At 38.3% G+C, this 19,618-nt stretch overlaps 1 protein-coding gene across 2 annotated transcripts in view; it reads right to left on the bottom strand.

Moving 5' to 3' along the window:
- LOC147757389 (uncharacterized) overlaps positions 1-19,618 on the bottom strand; it is a 77,388-nt gene that overhangs the window by 18,713 nt on the left and 39,057 nt on the right. Inside the window, exons 4-5 of one of the 2 annotated variants that reach the window (XR_015322576.1) lie at positions 8,832-9,092; positions 6,093-8,677 (exon numbers count right to left, since the gene is read on the bottom strand). The gene's annotated coding sequence lies outside the window, so the exon portion shown is untranslated. Of the gene's footprint in view, positions 1-6,092; positions 8,678-8,831; positions 9,093-19,618 lie in introns of those variants that run through there. The other variant, XR_015322577.1, reaches the window with a different exon arrangement.

A 19,618-nucleotide genomic window follows, 5' to 3' on the forward strand; every position in this document is an offset into this window, starting at 1 on the left:
TAAGTACAGTCTTTTGAACTGTTTATGAATTTGGTATTCACTTTAGATGTGCTCTACGCGTAAGACGCATATCAGTACTATAAAAGCAATTGATATTTAAACCATCTATCTCTTATATAAAGTTAATAGAAGAATTTCATGTGTGATGACCATCGAAAAAATAAGTATCTCGACAATAAAATAAAAAACCCAATAAAAAATTTACCGACAAATAAACATTTTGCTAAGTTTTAGTTGCTAGTCTTGCTTGATTAGCAAGCTTTTCACGTTCTAATTCAGACTTTAATTAAATTTGTAGGGATCGGAGGCACATATTTCTTGTATGGGTACTCTATGCAGAAGCAAAAATAGGATACGAGGCGGAATCATAAGTTTGTAGAACCTTGCTAGGAAAACGACGCCTATTCCAAAGTAGGCTATTTTGCGCAAACCTGATACATGCGAGACATTGTTGGGAGATTATTGGTTGGGAGGCTCTGAAGCAGCGGTGGTAGGTATAAAACTCAAAACCAAACGTTAGGTTTTGTTTAGGTCGGCCTGACAAAGTTTAAAGTGTAAAAGAAAATTGCATGTGCTGTGTTTTTATCGCCCTAGGAACACGAAAACTTACCTCATAAACTTCGTTATATTGATTTTGCATAGGCAACAGTACTAGTAAACGTAGATAGTACAAGAGCTTAAGGTGACGGCAAGAATTGGTAGGGGCCACGTCTCCACATTGCTTATTAGCACAAATACAGAAACGTATTCCATAGCAGTATCCCAGCTGTCTTTTCTGTCACAGGTTTCGATACCACTGTTTCAGTATTGCTTCAAGAACTTCGCTAGGATATGGGATTGCATAGAAATCACCTGAAGGGAACAAGCAGGCAAATGGTTATTACTACATTCATTGCCCGTTCAGTTCCTTGGATTTTTATTCAAGGATCAAGCTATGACCATACCCAAATTCCAATCTAGTCCTCCTCTGTGTCTCTGTAATTAGTGGACACGTTACCATAGCATTATTACGAAAACAGAGATAGATTTGCCGATATTTATGCGCGGTATACCAATTTATCGCAAAATTAGTTGGCAATAGACCGGTGTACCAAACAGATCGTAGTAGATAGACTGAATACAGGATCTCTTCTATGAGAAGACTGATTGGTTCCCGATCGAATGTGAAAGTCCACTATTTAACAATGAATAATACTGCTAACCTTTTTATTTTCAGATCCCTCGAATAAGAAGTACTATTTGCAAGGGGTCTTTTATAGGCACCGTGTGTAGCGAACTAAACGCGTCGAGTCCAAGGGAAATAAGTGGAAAACGTTATTTTTGGTTTTCCGGCATAAGCAAAGGCGTAGATTATAAATAATGTACTGTAACTCTATCGTTAAGCCAGATAGGTAACCTGTTTACGATCATATCAATATGGCATCAATCTATAAAGTCGTAGGTACTCTATTTAGAATCTACAGTTTTTTTATGATAAAGAAACGGGATTGGTATACATAAAATACCGAATTATGCAGAAAACTCGTGAACATGACGAACAAATTAGAGTTATCTGCTGCGCATTTAATTAATTGGTTTCAACTGACCAAGCCGCAAGAAAATACCTAGTATACTATGTAGAAACATACCTAAAACAAAAGCAGTGCTGAACTTTAAACTTAATCAGATCTATCATTATTTTAATACATACTTTAATGCTCAATAATGTTGGACAATGCTGTTCCAGAAGTACACTGGAAAAATATAACATCTTTATCTACGAGTGCGACTGTGTATGAAGGGTCAAGCGGCCATTGTCGGGAGCAAAGGCATTTTAATGAGATAAAACAATTGAGCTTAATTTTTCTGAGCCGAACTTCCCAGACTGAATAGACAAGCCTTGTTCTCAGATTTTACGACTAAACGTTATTATCGTGCTGTTTTAGAGAGCCTTCGTAGGCAATGTCCAACAGTTCCTAGATTCCTTTTTGTTTCTAATGCATAATCTACGTAGATCTAATAATCTACGTAGAGCATTGTCAGTGCCGCTTATCGATCAAGGTCTTGTTCTAGATCGACTCAACGTCTAGAAGAACTAGAATTATACGGTTGAATAGATGGTACATACGGGCTGAACAGAGCTGAAATATTAACAACACTTGAAAAGGGGTTACCATGACGACACTTTCAAGCGGAGATTACTCACTTCATAAAGTTTCAACGTAAAAATATGTCAATCTCTACCTAAGCTATTTAACTGTACATATAAAATGCTTTGCGTTTCATGTCTAAAATCACAACTAGGCATTATAGCTAAGCGACAAGAACTTAGTTTTTTTTTTAAAGACACGCTTTGTTTTTAGGTTTTGGCGTAAGTTGTTCTTCGTATATATAACTTAATATTTGTGGCTCATTCAGAAATACGTAATTCATCCATATAAAATAAATATTTGGATCAATCTTGCGGTTTCACGCAATCAGCAAAGATTGGGCATACCTTCACTACTGTTTTTTTACGGTATTTTTCGTGCCATTTTACAGGATTAACGTCCACACCGCTCGATATAAAATCGAATAAAAAAGGGACTGCTTCTTCAGAACATGAAATCGTAAATATTTTCATAGATATATGCAGTTGCGAGCTGAGAAAAATTCTTTACCTACCTTGTAGAGGTAAAATTCTGAATAAGGTCTACGCGAACTTCTATACGAAATTTTTTAAAGGTACTTAAACTTTTCTGAAAACTTCAAGGTCGTCAATAGGGCACCCAAGCTGCTCAGAGTGAGACCCGCTTGTCTTTCGTTAGGTGCTTATTAACTATATTCACAGCCACAGCAACAAGTCACAAAGAGCTTCCATGGCGGCTCATAGAAAGACCATAGGTTTGCTAACCGCAAGAGGACTTAAATCTATTGAATCTCGAGCGTGGGTAGATTTACCGCTGCAGGCCTAAAGATTTTTTTAGTCTAGAAAGATTTTTCACCGCGAGGCAAATGACCGCCTACAGCAACTGTATGTGTTCTTCACCTTACATCATTCTACGTCATTTTCTGCATTAAATAAACTCTCGGATAGAAAATATAGCCAAAAGTTGTAAAAAACACTGCTAGAGATGTCATACATCATATCTAATTTATTAAGACCGGGCGCTTTTATATATCTAGCCACCGTCTAACATCCACATCAATATTATGTATCTATATGTTCATTTTTCCTGTCTCTTTGCTGACCATTCCCTAACTCTCTTTGAAGTTGAAAGGTCGGCGATCTAGAAACAACAAATCTGCCCGCATTCAGTTGCTCGTGTATAAATCCAATTTACCTTATTCTATAGTTTTCGTTCGCTTTTCATACAGCCTGCCTGCTTACCTGCCTGTTTAGAAAGCTCGACCTGCGAAAAAAACAGCTTACCAATTCCCTCTATTTCATTCTCTGTCTGACTTGTAGGGAACGAGATGTAGATGCCGCGTGCTACATTTTTACACTTCCTTTGAATTGAACAAATCGAAATGCTACTTAGTTGATCATCGTCGGCCTGCCGGAGACGCTATTGGCCGCGTTGCCTTTGGCCCGGCTAAGCTAAGGCAATGTGCCTATCTGCAGCATTAAATAAAGCGTCCTGATTTTGCTTGTCCTTGCTGGCGTTTTTTCTTACGTACTTGATCAAATGAATGAAAGAGAACAGCACATTTTCTTTGAATAGATAATAAATATCATTTGAAATATTGACTTTGGCTTTCCGTGTTTCTCGTTCTAAATCTCTTTTTCATTTAGAGAACGGCTTGCACTTAGTGACGTGCGCATTGGAGCTGTTGAATGGGGTAACATATGTGGATGTGTTAATAATGGTCCAATCAATATTTAATGAGAAATGAATTTGTATGAAAAGAAGAGCGGAGAACGTGCCGAGCCCGCACGAGTGTTTAAATGCTTACGTGTACTTGTGTATGTGTTTATATGAGCAAGCGAATAAACATTTGCGTTTTATTATTATTTGCTTTAACTCTGCAACGCTCGTCCCGTTTTATTCTATAAATACGGCTAAGAAATATCGGCTGTCGATATTATCTATTGATTATGAAGCAATGAGCAGCAATTTAAAGATAATCTGAGTAAAAAATCTAATAGTATTTACATTTTTTATATACATTTACTATAATTGTACGATCAGCCAATACTAGAAATACGGGATACTTCCGGGGAATCTCGATTTGGACTTTATCTGTAAACAGTCGCTGTTTTTAAGTTATGTATTGTATAACTTCTGCCACAGTTTACGTTTGAATCGTAAAGAAAGAAGTACTTCTAATGCTCGTAACTTGTAAATCTCATTGATATTATGCGTCAGCCTAACTACAATAGCCTACGCGAAATAAGCCGTTGTTTTTTCTTTTTCATTAACTAGACGTGTCGCCTCAATAAGATATCCATAGAAATAAACGCAAAACATGCTTTTCTTTTTTAAAAAAAGTTGTCGCTCCTATATCGCGAAACATTTTTTCTGCGGCAGTCCAATTTGCTGAACGCTGTTTCAAGGTCCAATCGGCCGCGGCCTGATATTTCATAGCTCGGACAAAGGCGCCCTTACTATTTCTTTGCGGTATTAGCTCCCAAAGGGCACTATTTGCAGCGTTTGTTGAGTGGAACTTAATGACTCACCTAGATCTTGTGCCGATATATTAGTGATATCTGTTCTCCTGACTTGCTTCCATCAAAAATCAAATACGGCCATCATTTTTCTGCGATGAAATTCCGGAGGAAGAATCCGTTTTGTGGATAAGTAGCACGATGTATTCATTCGGCACACTTACCCTCCTTTAGTATTAATACAGACTCTCATTGAGGATAAGCTTTATGTGCTTAAATATAATTATATCTCAACCTGAAAGCTAACTCGTTCAGCTTTATATATACATACATATATAATTTGCCCGCTTTTTTAACGCAATGAACAACTGGTCAAGGAGAGCGTTCTTCTTTGCTTTGGCATTTCGTAGTTTGAACAACAAGCCCTTGACGGCTTGGTTCAGTGTGTATCTGAAAATGATCATTTAGATGTACAAGCGTCCTGTCAGTCTCGCAGATTACTTCACATGAAGGACACATCAATGAAATGAAGAAAAAGACTGATCAAATAACGAAATCATACGAGACTATGAAATTGCTTATGCTAAAAGAGATTGATAGGAGCGCGTTTGTCGGCACAGACGAAGTAAATACAATAGAGCAGCTGACTGACAAATTTGACCGGCAAATCACGTATTGAAAAGGCAAGGCTGTGAAAAAAAAGTTTGCATCTTGTTAATCAGTTAAGACGTTTTCATAGCGTGTTTCCTGCCGTGGTTCGCCCCTTCCATTATTATATAACAAGTGATATTTTAGCCAACCCAAGAGGCTTATAATATCGGTTAGAATTCGAAAGCTTTCGCCCTACCCAGCTGACAGTTTTGTTTCTGAAACAACTTTCCTCTAATATGGAAAACAGTGAACAAGCGCATACTGGCTTATTTCGCAAATAGTCAGTAACAAAATGCGCCCCGCTTTTTACTCACTTTGCAATCAGCAAGACGAAAACGGCTTTATGCTATTCGACAAGAATAACTGGCCGCAAAAGGGCAAAAACTACCTACAAGGGGTCAATCAGAAACAACGTGTGCCATGTCCGTTTGCCATGCCTGCTCCTGTAATGATACAGTAGCAGTATGTTTGTACACCAACCAGAGACACCAAAGGTCGATTCTGATTACAATAGTTGGTAAAGCGACGAATATAGCGATAGTCTCTTCTTATACTGGATCTCTAAATTCTTTTTTGTTAAGCCCCTTACCCTTAAAATTCTTGAAACAATGCCAAAGCAACGGTATTAATGACTGTCCCGCATAGGACAGCTGGAAGTCAGCTAGAGGAAAAAAAATATGTTGGGCCCCTTTACTAATACTATGTTACATACGTATTCAAAATAAGCTAGATTAGTATGATTTTGAAACGAGGTATTATTAACAAGGTTCGTAGCCATATTACCTGAAAGCCAAGATAAAATATACCGTTCCCTATATATCTGTGCATCACAAATTTCAACTAAGTAAATAAAAATAACATTTTTTTTGTGGTTTTAGTGGTTTAATATTATTGTTGAGACATCTTCTTTCGAGAAGTCATTTTTTAATTATAAAAACAAGTCATTTTAACTTGTGTGATGACTTAGCAGTATCTTCAGAACCACAAAATACATCATAGTTGAACGGACTTGCTCGCGCAGATTGTGGCGTCTTTTTTTACCCGTGTGCATATTCGCGTGGAACGGCGTGGTCTATGTAATACCCATGTTTCGATTTATACCGTTATGGCAATCATATCTAAGAAGCGTGCTGCCGCCACGCTGATTTAAATTTAGGCTTTTACCACGTAACAACAATAAGTAAATGGAGGAAAAATAAGAAATTAGGAAGCATAAAATGATACTATTTAGGTTAATAATTACTTGTATGGTTGCCATGCCATGTCATAAGCTTGTTGAAGAGACCTTAGATGAGACCCAGTTTGATTGTATTTGTAATGGTGCCAAGCTCTTGATGCCATACTTGCAAACAGATGATTCCAAGGACCAATTTGAATAATGTGTATAACTAAAGTGTGAAAAAATCAATGCCGGTATAACCTGATGAAATACGATTAGTACAAGTCGTGAAGACTGATTCTAAAATTTACTAGATGTGAAACCTCGATAGTTGCCCTTCGTAGGCAAAGCAGTGTAGCACAAATGTGAAATAATCATGATTGCGATGTGAAAAGATTTGAAGATGTTGAAAGCGGACTGAATGCCAAGGGACCTAATTCGTATCGTCATCGGAAGGTTTGCGACGTATTTGTTGGTGTACAAGAGAATTTTCCATGTGTCGATGTTTTTTGCGGTGTGCAATACACAATACAATATGTGCTTGCTTAACTATACTCTATAGTACAATATAGCATTGTCTAAGTTACCTTCCATGGAAAAAAATTCATAACTGATCAAAAAATATAACATTAGGATTAGCTAGTCTTGGCTGTGATCTGCGCGCCTGAGTCGTCGTATTTCAAGCCGAAGATCGTCGTCTGGATCGCGTAATGTTGACATCGAAAAATGTCAACTTTGAGTCTCAAAGGTTTACTAGAAGACATGGATTTCTCCTAGAATAGTCCTGTGTTCAAAATCTACTTCATGTACAGCACAATATATACAGTGTGTTACAATTGCGGGCAAGAAGAGCCTCACAGGGTTTTACCTAGTTGAATTTTGTGCTAGCATTACGAGAGCGTATAATGCAAGCATGACAAAGAATAGTTCCGCGTTTCGTTAATAACTATCAATCTTCACACGTTATATAAATAGCTTCACGATTCCTATGGTGCTAACAACAACTGCTTTAGTGATATCACCAACCGTAAGAATTTGTCCGCAACGACCCCTATTCTAGGTCGAGCATTGCGCGATTTTGAGCCTGTTTTTATATCTGCTCCCAATTACAAATAAGTTGAGTGGTAAGAAACAGCATTTTTCGATACATACGATGCTGAAATTAAAAAAGTTGCTGAAACAGCCCGGGATACGTGTCGCGCCAACTCTGAGCGCCACTCAAAATAGTTTTAGGGATTTGGAAATGGCATATTGGACTCACTCAACTCTTCGAATTTGTCTAGGATTTGCCTCGAGTCACTTTTAAGGATCATCGTTAGATAAGCATACATCTCTTGGCTATATATTAGGTGCGCACCGTACGAGGAACAAATATGCACCAACAGCGTTCCGTTCGCACCTGTTGGACATTAAGAGAAATTTCAAATGAGCCAGATGCTGAAAATGCTGTTTCGGCTACTCGATATCGCTCTATATAGTAATAGAATTTAGCCATATGGGCACCTGTTAATCGGCGCAAGCAGATTGACAAGCACTGAAATGTCCACAACAAAGATCCTCTGTGCTCTTCGATAGGATGCACATCCTAGTAGGTTTGGGGACCGTACCTAATCTGTTCTATAAATAAGCTCGGGCGGTCGCCAGGACGTTCACCCATTCCAGGAAAAGCCTCTACGACGAACTGTTGCTAGACACGCGTAAGCCATTTCACCAGTTCCTCTACCACAGGGTATGGTTGACGGGAGCTTGCCAGTGCAAGAAGCTATTGACATTGGGTAGCTCTGGTAACCCTCAATCCGTCGATTACGCAACGAATTTCTCACTATTGAACGAAAATGCATGCCCCCTAGCGTCATGTGGGTAATAGGCAATCAAAGGTGCAAACGAACTGTTTTCACTTGCGAATATATATAAACCGCCAAATTGAGAAACCGAGGTGCACATATAGCTAGGTCGAAGCAGGTATGGGGCCCAGAACCTACAGTTAGTTTCGGCGGAAGCAAATAACCTTTAACCTTGGACCTGACTTCCACGCTCGAAAGAGTTCGAGCCCGTGCCATTCAGAGGCTGATGCTGTTTGATTCTCCTCCGATCACCGTGTAGAATGCGCACAGCAGCGTGCCAACGTCAATGGTTCACTTACACTGAAGACTTGAACTTCAATACACAATATACAGTTTTTATGGCAACGTTAGATCTTACATCTTCGTGTCAGCTACTCAAAGCTTCAGTTGAGAACAACGATAATCGGAAATGCTTATTTGATAGGTGACGTGATCCTGCCGTATCGCCGTTTTCGCCTTTTGATGCAGTAAAAAATTTATTATTATCATGTGGAGTAACGATACTGTGCGAACACACATATATTTACCTAGTAAAAAATGAATTTTTCCGACATTGGACAGAAGTCATTTCGCCAAAAATGATGTGGTCCTCTTATCTACGATGACTTACCGGGTCGTTCTCAAAACTCTTCACCGGTATTTGCTCGAATGAATATTCGTCCAGCAACAACCACGAGTCCTAGTATCTGTCCTCATTTAACAAACGTTGCTTTGTTCCAGGTTTGGATACACAGTTGACATCGATTGTGAAAGTCTTGCGAAGTCTTTTCCAATGCCAGTGTTGCCTGTGGCCTGGTGGGTGTGCCTGGGTGGGCCTAGGTTGACTATTTCGCTGCCAGGAAGTAGAATGATCCACTTTAATCAAGCGCACCTGCACGACAAACTTATGTTAAGGATTTCTATTGTTTGAAATATCGCTGAGTGTCAGTAGGGGACTGAAACCGTAACAATTTTCAAGCTTTACCCGCCCCTCTGCTCGGCCAGATCAGACTATTCTTACGAGTTATAAGAGCTGAAAACGGAGGCGCCTTCAAACGAGAATCTGAAAAATTTTTAAATTTGAGCGTCAACTATATAGCCGCCTCATCGAAGGCCTTTCTTGCTATGACAGGGGGCTAAAGGCTACCAAATGCGGCAGACGATGTTGTCGCTATGGGAACGCTGCATACTGTTATACGCACACAAGAGAATAAACGGTACGAATGTTGCACACGTATCAACATTCCCTGTATATGTATTCAGTCTTTCGAACACACAGTTGACCAAACGAGTTGTAAGACTAACGTAAATCTACCGTTTTGTCTTCATATTGGCGGTCAAACTTATAAGCGTCACAGGTAAATCTCGTGATAATAAAGCATCCATTTTCAATATTTGAAAACAGTATTAGGGTGTTTGAAAACGAATTCCCTGTGTTGAATTCTACTCAAAAAAGGCCAACGGAATAGGCCACATGGCAGCATTTCTATACTCATTATGTAAAGGTACATTTTATATTAGGGCAAATGCGTCCAAATCAGTCAGCAACGCGCATCATCTCAGATTTGACGCATATTTTTTTTTATCTAAGCTATTTAATTCTTAACGTCGTTGATTTCAGAACATGAGAATATTGCTATTTTATCTATTGATTTGATATTTGTTTAAAATTTCGACCCTCGATGCAGGTTAGCGATACGCTCTATGAAGCACATTATCTAAAATAAGCAAATAACATTATGACCGGCTATTATTACGGCATAAACACTTTTTAGCAGTCGGATTTAGTATGTGATGAACTCTAAATGTAAAAGTCTATATAATAACTGACAAGTAAATACATATATATATATATGTTGTTCTGTTTTTTTAACTGCGGTTAGCGTCATCTGGGAGGTCCCTATGTAATGAAATGCTTGCAGCAAAAATCAGAGTATATTTTAAAACATTAAGTATACGCCTTCTATTTACGCATCTTCCGATACTTCCGTGCCTCTAAATTACAACTCGAAATTGCCTTTTTGTCCAAATTTTTACGTTGGTTAGTTACACTTTGTCTGACCGAAACTGGTTTTGCATGGCGATATAAAAACTAAGGTGGAGTTATGAACGTACGTGCATATAAAATAGATACCCAGGGAAGCGTGTAGTAATAAATTAAGTATTAAGACAAGACGCAATGACCAAGTATGGTTTTAATTCGGGCTTCATCCGCCAATCGTATGCATAGCTAATCGAGCATCGTACTTATTTGTGCAGCATTTTTTTCTATTGCTACACCCTTCTTGAAAATGCGGTAAACTTATGTGAGATCTTGATTTTCTTTTGAAGCAGTATAGCAAAAAAAAAACTATTATATTTTAACACAGTAAAAACTACTCTGTCACCTCATAAAGGTAGAATTATTACAAATAATAGAATGGGTAATCGAGAATGAGAATCGGTTATGTTTCGCGACTATATATCTATATGGCGCATGCTGTAAATTTGAGCCATATAAAAAGTCATTGCAAAGGGTATCGTGAATCAGATGCGCTGTGAGAAAAAACATCTGCAGAGGATCTCGTCCTACAAACACTGACTGTACCATTATCGATAAAAATTAACCACTATCCTTGAAGCGTTATATAGCACAAAAACACTTGTTTATAATATGCTAATAATTCTGAACAGTTACGTTTATTACGTCTTCACTTTACCATAGGGTTCTGAAAAATAAGGGCTTGCTAGAGGACGACCCCGAAAATTGTCAATTCGTATACGTACTTCTGTTTGATGCTAGCTATAAGCGGGGAATCTTCCGCCAATCACATAGAAGAAAAAAGTAAAAGAACAAAGTAAATATTCCGATTGCTACGATCAAAAATTCCCAAGAACTACCGCCCAACATAGCAGTATAGCTGTTTAGTTTGTGTAGTAGATCCACGACTCATTATATTTCCCTGGTGGTCACCAAGTGATGCCTGTTAAACGCATTGAAGATCGCCGACCTCAGCAGAAAGCTTTAGATATGTTCGACCGTTAACTGTAAGACTTACATTTTTTATTTAAAAAAATGTCCTAACGGCAAAAGTCAGGGAAGCAATTATTATCATGATGACCTCATACAAGATGGACTTTTTGCCATCAGTAAATAGGTTGAATCTGTTGTTCACAAATGCTCATTGATATGAATGCTGGGGGTGTTTCTTTTCGTTCCCGGTATATGGGGGCGTTGATGGTTCATTTAATATTACCTCCAACAAAAGCCTGCATAGATGGCTAATGTATCTGTGAATCGTAAACTACCAAGCAGAAGTCAATCGCACATATTGAAAAAAAAAAAACATTATGCGCTAGCAGTTATAAATTGGAAGTTACATTTTACAAGTACGCATGGGGCATAAGGTGATATTTTGATATTGTACATAAGTATACAGTCTATAGAGAAGCTGACCCTAATTACCAACCTCCTTCAGGAAACTGGTCGGATCAATGCTTTTTTTTTAATTGCCCTAGTTTGATCTGTGGTAAAACTGGACGTGCGGTCTAGTTAACCGCAGGTACAGCTGCAAGGGCAAATGATAGAGCAGTAATTCGCCGGCAAAAACAGACGTGGAACTAACAGCAGCGGTCCATTACGGTACCTGGTTTTGCAGAGAATTGGCAATCAAAACCTTCGACTTGATCCTGTACATTATTCGCTTGAGTTATAAGCTTTTGAACAGCCATTTATCCGTTACTAATACGAAACATCATATTTTTTAAATTATCTTATTCTTGACATGGGACTAGTAACTTTGTTCATTTTATTGCTTTCCCTTTAACCACTTTTGTTTCGATTAGACCAATTCGATTTAACTTTATTCAAACACTTTAGTAAATAGAAAATAAAAAAATAAATAGAAGGAAAAAGTGCTAGTAAATAACATATGCTCTATGAGACGAAGCCTTTTAGCCACAGCACGATTTAATGTCACAACTGCCGGCGTATCTGAGTTGTGTTTCTCCAAGAGAGCTACATTCTGTTCGTTGGAGTCGAGGAGGGATGATATTACAGGCAGCAAGCAAAAAAACAAAAAAAAAACTAGAAAAATATATACAGAAGGGAAATATGAGTAGGAGATAAACTCGTTTATCTGAAAACAATCGGGGACGATGCTAAACGCCGGAAAGTGTAAACAACGATCACTCTCGTAAAATGTGCACTTGGCTCAAAAAGTAACGTGGTCCTGGCGGTCCTCATTTCGGCGGCTCCTAAACTTTAGCTACCCCATTGCAGTCGACCATATGAGGCCCAGGAAACACGACGCATGCGCACGTTGATATCGGATATCGTAACGAGATAGCAACACACATCGTTTTTCGCCGTAATGAGCGACACTTTTTAAAATGCATTTTCTATCAGCTAATTCAGAGATCGTAACATCAAGATATTATACATTACCCCAAAAACTATATTAAGCGCCTATTGCACATATACCTTTACTTATTCTTACAGAAACAAGCATGCGCACTAGAACTGGGAACTCGAATCTTTCCTTAAAACATTCAACCCTTTCGAATGGAATCATCTCGACCCAGTAGACTGAATGTACAGATTACAATATTACCTCAGTCCAGCTAATCTGGTTATAACTGTCGTTTTTTTCCAGACGGGATCGTCGCCTAGGGTTACTATTATTCAGCTGCCTAAAGCAGCGGTGCTATCCATGCCTATATTACTTGTGTTATTTCTACAAATAACTGGTACATACTTCAATAACTCTGTTTTTTTTTTTTAATTTTAATTCCTTTACATTTGTAAGTAGTCATACCACGAAAAAACTTATTGTATTTTTCAGTCGTTTATGTATTACATTAGGTCAGCAACATTTGGTCACGTTTACATACGAAAAATCCTAAAAAAGTTACGTCGTTTCCATACCATGTTAGTGGCTGGGCTTAGCGATAGAGTCTCCTAAGAGGCCAAGGAACCATGTAGGAGACCGGAAATAGTCTTAAGAAAGCCCTAAATTTAGGGAAAACAAATACGTTACGTTCTGATGCTTTTTTCGATATATAAAGGCGAAACATTACAGTTCTCCGTCACTAGGACATCCGTTTGATTGAATATCTGACACGCGGGTTAAGCGTAGAATCATATTGTGCGTTGTTAGAAACGTCCTTGGACTGCCTCAAAAGCTAGCCGTTATTTTTGACGACGAGAATTGTTCACAAAACTTGGCGTTTGCCAGGAAACATATATGAATTAAGGAACTTGACAGAGCAAAAAAAACAGTCAAGTATTACTCAGTGAATAGTCGATGGTTTGATGGTCGATCGTACTTTGGATCGCGTTCATTTTAGTCCAGCTTTGCTACTGAAGTAAAATGCGCTCATGTCGATATAGAGTTCACCAGGATACAAAATCAGTTATAAATTATAAGTTACTCTAAAGTAGCACACAATTCAACGATGTGATGTTGTCAGATCAATCAGTGTGGTTGCAGTCTATAAGCCATTGCACTAATTGAAACCGTTACAAAGATCCATTTCGGAACTCGTCTTCTGTAGTAGAAGCATGGTTCTTCAGGAAGAATCTGATGGCAAAACAAGACTCTAGAAAACTTTGTATTAGTGCATGCTTGAACGCACAGCAGAGTCTCCGCATAAAATTTGTACGTTAAATATTACGTAGATCTGTAGAGGTGTATGTCTTATAGATAGGCAACGTTTAACCGCAGAGCGATGCTTCGTATGTATAAGAGCGTCTCTGACCTGTTATTACCAGCTAGCGCTTTTCGTTCGTAAAGCATAGCCATACGAAACGGGTGCTATCAGTTTGCTTATACACATATGTATATAACCTTATCCGTTTCTAGACTGGACATTTTCCATGTCTGAATAAATAGTTTGAATTAATATCATTAATTGGCAAAAAGATCCTGCTCCGATCCGACTAGGACTCGCATTTTTTGTGTCGAGTCACAAAAGTGTTTCCAGGCCAGACGCTAGTTTATCGTGCGTACGATTTTGTTACCCGTATTCCATATGAAGAAAAAGGGGTCGTTGTGTATATCACAGTTTTTTAAGGCTTTTTTAGACAAAAATAAAATGGCTTTTCAAGTTCAGCACCAGTCCACCAGCTTTTAGTCACTAGGACGACATTGGTGACAACACAAGTTAATAAGGTTATTGAATAAATTGAGTAAATGAAGTAAACGAATATTGAGTAAATGAAGTGACCTTATTAAAGTATTTTTATAAATATTGTGATATATTATAATGCGTTAGACGATTAGAAACAATTCCTTCAGTAATGCAGTTCGTAGGCCAAAATGGAACTAACAGCCTATTTCCATTCCATTGACTCCAATAGATTAGTTATAGTAATAATGGATCTTGCGTATTAGGCAACGTTTCATCATTGATGACCGATCAAGTGGGTGGATAATTTATGGCAGCAGATGCGCGTAGTAGATCCGACTAATCATAGATTGAGAACACACTATTTTCCTCGCAGTAACCACATGGCAGCATTTTGTCTCGGAAAAATCATTCTACGAGCTAGGCGGGTACACGGCCTTTATTCGGGAAAATTGTACGTAACTTTTTTGTGAGGTAAGGACTTCTGCAGGCTCTCAGTCGGGATAAATGGATGTTCAACGATTTAGGGCTTTTTTTTTTTTGTTATAGAAATTCTTCTAATGATAACGGTTTATAGTAACAAATAAATTGCAACTAATTTTCTTATGTATTTTTACTATTTTCATTTCCCAAAGGAGAAAAGCGATTTCAGAGACTCCTTTATGTATAGTAAACAGTAGAAATATTAAACAGTTGAACGCCTCACATGCCGCCAATACGAAAAAAACGAAGGAGCTACATCTCAGACTCACCCCGACGCGTGATCAATTTCATTGTCTATCGTCATTATCCGATGCCAGACTCATGAGTAAATTTTCTATATTTGAGGTTTCCGTTAGCTGCATTTTGTGAAACCACATTCGACGAGACAAGGGCTATCTCCTAGAAAATCGACAAATCAATCACTAAGAAACGATTCCTTCCCTAGACACAAGAAAACATAGACTTACTTCGTTCGTACAATTGACTACAGCACCAAAATCTTCAAATTGAAGTAAAATATATATGTATCTTTCGTAGAATATTACATTTGATTCATTCATTTAGCACCATTCAGTTGACTCTGCACCTAATAAACAGCGTACGGCCTAGTTGCAGACCTTAGTAGAGATAACAAAAAGGTCGCTTAAATTAATGCCGAAACATTTCGATTATAAAATGCGATTATTTAACATGACCCTGGTCTTATAAGAAATAATTCTGCTATTAATTAGTTTATAGGTTAGAAGTTATAAAGGATGCTGCTTAAACTGTAGTCCTGCCTTAACTGTAAACCTACTTTTTTTTTCATAATTATTACCTTGCGTTTGACTCCACTTTAAACCGGCTGCAGAGTTTCGGAATGAAACCCTTTATGTTTGTGACGTTACTCTAAATTAAATTTAGGATTAATAAAACGCTCAAGTCAAAAGTTGTGACGGCTCGTATCTAAGAAAAATTTCTCATCTCACACTCATCGTTTATAAGTATCAAGTTTTAATCAACTATGTTGCAACTACTTATGTTGAAACAGCAGTAAGGTTTCTCGTTAACGACGAATGGGTCGAATTGTATATATAAAAAATATTATATGTATACATATATAAAAAAAGTATATATATACATATGATATTTAAAATAATCTTGGGTCCGAATACGAGGGAGGGAGAGGGGAGGTTAGAATCGCACAGATCATTGGTCATCAAAAGTGAAGGTATTCAAATGCGATGCCCCGAAGTTCAATGTTGCTGTACAGCTGTACCGTAGAGAATAAGCAAGTAGATAACAAGCTCTTTTTCTTTCAACAAAAATGGGTAAATATAGAATTTTGAGACAGAACGGAAAACATGCCTTAGGAGCAGATTTCCACTGGCGTACTCTGTGCGCCACGTGTTGCAGTCGCGAGCATTCAGAGGCGATTGAAAGTCTATAGATTCACACTGGCGCACAGATGACGCTTAGTGTGAACGACACACGTCGAGGAAAGTCAATCGGGCGAAGGTGACAAAATGGCAGAAAGCTACAGTTTCCAACCATTCAGTGGGAAAGGTTTAAGAACAATAAATATCTTTGGGTCAAGCCCCAACTCCGACTAACCGGCCATCTAACCGGCCTCGGTACTGAAATAACCAATCGGGATCTTACATCAGACTTTTTTCTATACCGCTGTCTCTTAGCCTAGGAATTATGCTTAAGGGGCCAAAACGGTCAGAACTGATCAAATCTAACCGACCCGGAGAAATCCTGGCTGGACACGAGAAACGTTCGAGTAGAGATGAATGGAGAACTCGATCCAAGTGCTTGCCGTTGCCGCTGCCCCTTACAACGGGGGCGGCTCCGATGGGCGGAATAAATGGACTGGGCAGAAAGGAACACAGAAAGTGCCTACTAAATACGCTATAAGATACAGCCTGTTGTTCTACGAAATTTTGGATAGCTAGATTCATTCCTTCTTTTGCGATTGATTGTGTTGAAGAACAGTTATCGAACATGATTGGTCTGGGAAGTCAGTACAATTAATTTGCTAATTCATGTAATGGAGAACAAATCAAGTAAACAACATTAGCTAGCGCGGTAAGTGCACATAGAGTCATAGACTTAAGCTGCTTAAGCTTCTACTTAGGTGCATATTTGTCCTGAAGTATATTAGAAAAAAACAATAAATGGTTGAATTGATCTATGGCGAAAATGTTGTAGTTTTTTCTTCTGTAGAACAAATTAATTAAACAACGAATATGACTCGTTTTTCTACGTGTCCACAGCTACCAGACACCGTTATCACCCAAATACCAGTTTGGACTAATAAAAAAAAAAAAAAACTTTAATCTAAATATATATATCGGAATTTTAGTCATACATATGAAATCACTTGAAGCGCGGTCGGCTACAGAATGGAAAGGTCTTTGAAGCACAACCGATTTTTTTTTTTACAATTTAGGTTTGGCATACATATAGGTGCTCCCATGAGTTTTTTTATGAACGCAAATTGAGAACGTTATTAACTTGGAAGTGTACTCTATAAAAATTAGATCAGTTCTTTACCAAATGAAATCCTGGAATATGTATGTGAGTTTGGCTTTTTACGGAAAACTATACCAGTTTTGATGTTACGAACAAGTATACAGAGTTAAAGAGCAGCTTACTTTGAGGGTGCAAAAGCTTTATATTGACTCATCCTATTTAACACGCTTGTCCTATAATGACGGACTATGAGTAAATTAACAGCAGGTACAGTGTAACGTACCCCTTGTGTTTCGAGTTCTGCGTCCTGTATCGGCGTTAATCACCCCATCAGACTGTTGCGGGCCCTCAGCATCAAATAAATTCTGGCTGTCTGTATGTAGGATCAGTACATAACTACGTTACCCACTATTGCAACGACAGGTGTAACTTTGTGTTTATGTACGAAAAAACGGTTCGGCAGAGATCCCCGAACAAATAAAGGAAATGTCAAAACAAGAGACTTTCCAACCCTGAAAATGTCCATCCCATACCATAAAATTTATGAGAGCACCATAAAACTTGATCGTACTATCATAGTGAATAAGCAAATGATCGTTCTGAGCATCACGCTCTAGGGACGTTGCCTTGGCGCGATAATATATAATAATATATATATATATATATATATATATATATATATATATATATATATATATAACTGGACATACGTACTTGTGAGCGCAAAAAAATGCTTTTCAATTATACCAACAACTCAGGCAAATTTTTTTTTTCGCAGAAAAGGCAGAAGTAACAGTAGAGGTCTGAGGTTTCAATATTAATCGAACATAAAACAATGAGAAAGTTCCTTCGCTCAAAAAAGCAATTGCATCGATTTGTCCAAACACGTTAAAGAGGGGGCACGAGTTTTTCTCGGTAGCTTTGCAAAACGTCGGGACACTCTATTCAAGGAAAATCGAACGATGACAGTTCAGCTTAGGGCATATGTCATACTAAGGCCAACGTCCATAAACGCAACCATAAAAAATAGTGATAGACGTAATTTTTAGATGAAGGTTTGAGAAATAACATATTTTAGAATACAACGATTCTCATATACAAGTAAAACATGACCTTTAATGGGTTCACATTGCGGACATTTTTAATCTCTTAGCTTGTTTAACTTCAAATTATGATAGGTTTGCTCGATGTGCGAACTGCCACATTTAAGCTGTGGCGAAACATCTCGAATAACTGAAACTTCGGCCTAATTTTAGTCAACTATTGCAATTTGCTATTTTCTTATGTTCACGAGATATAGGGTCACTTGAACTGTTTTAGTCTCTCACGAACGAAAGTTCGGAAACTTCGTGTTATTAAGAGAGGGGCATCGGCCAGACGTCGAGGCTTATTACCAGATCGTGTCACAAAAAACTTATGCCTACGGGAAATCTTTCTGGAACTTTAGGCGTTTGCTCCTTAGTAAGCTTCAACAAATCGTGCTCAGGTTCAAACAAGTTATGATAAGTAACTAACGACATTATTTAACTCGAGACATCGTAAGCTCCTTTGGGTATGCAAGTACCATATACATGGAAAAGATAAATTAAAACAAAAACATCGTACTTCATCTACTGTAATTTGTATTCAGATCAGCTCGTCGACCCTTGCCTTCACAGCACTCTGGCAACGTCTTTATCCGGTGACTTTCGAGGTTCATAAAATGGCCGAGATTCGAATTCGCGCACAGACGCCTCGTTTCGCGCCAGAAGCCAGCCTACACAGGCGAGACGTAACGGGTTAAATAACAGACGTGATAAAACATTTAATTAAGTCAAATCATGCTACGTTAACTCCGTCAAAAAGGTACGATTCTTATGCACGAATGCTAATTTAACACCTAAGCTCTATATATATATATATATGTATATATACATGCAAACCTATGATTTATCTATACGGTTCGAGCTGTTGTAGTCTCGACCATATTTTGGAATACAATTTAGCGTAAATCTGTCTACATTACGTGAGTACCGAGATAGGAACGTGAGTTACAGCCGAACGTTTTCGTACCGTGCGTCGACTGGGTTTCGCTTGTGCGCATTGAACAGTTCTCAAAGACACTGATATAAAATTCGGAGTTTTTAATAATGCAACAGCTGGAGATAGTGTTTAAAGCCAGAGGTTCAGGTGGCTTGTGGACGTTTGCATTCAAAGCGGGTGCTACAATGATGATGATGATGATGAAATTTTTTTGTAGCAAGTCGACTATCGTTGCAGTAGTCCGAAAGACTGCAGCTTAGTGGGCTGTTTCTACCGGTATTTGGAGCCCTCTAAATGACGACCCTAAATGTGTTCGCGGCATTTGTTTTGTACAGCCCCAAAGCGGTC

The sequence above is a fragment of the Varroa destructor genome, unplaced genomic scaffold (genome assembly GCF_002443255.2).
Source record: "Varroa destructor unplaced genomic scaffold, Vdes_3.0 BEIS01000002.1, whole genome shotgun sequence".
Taxonomy (NCBI): Eukaryota; Metazoa; Arthropoda; class Arachnida; order Mesostigmata; family Varroidae; genus Varroa; species Varroa destructor.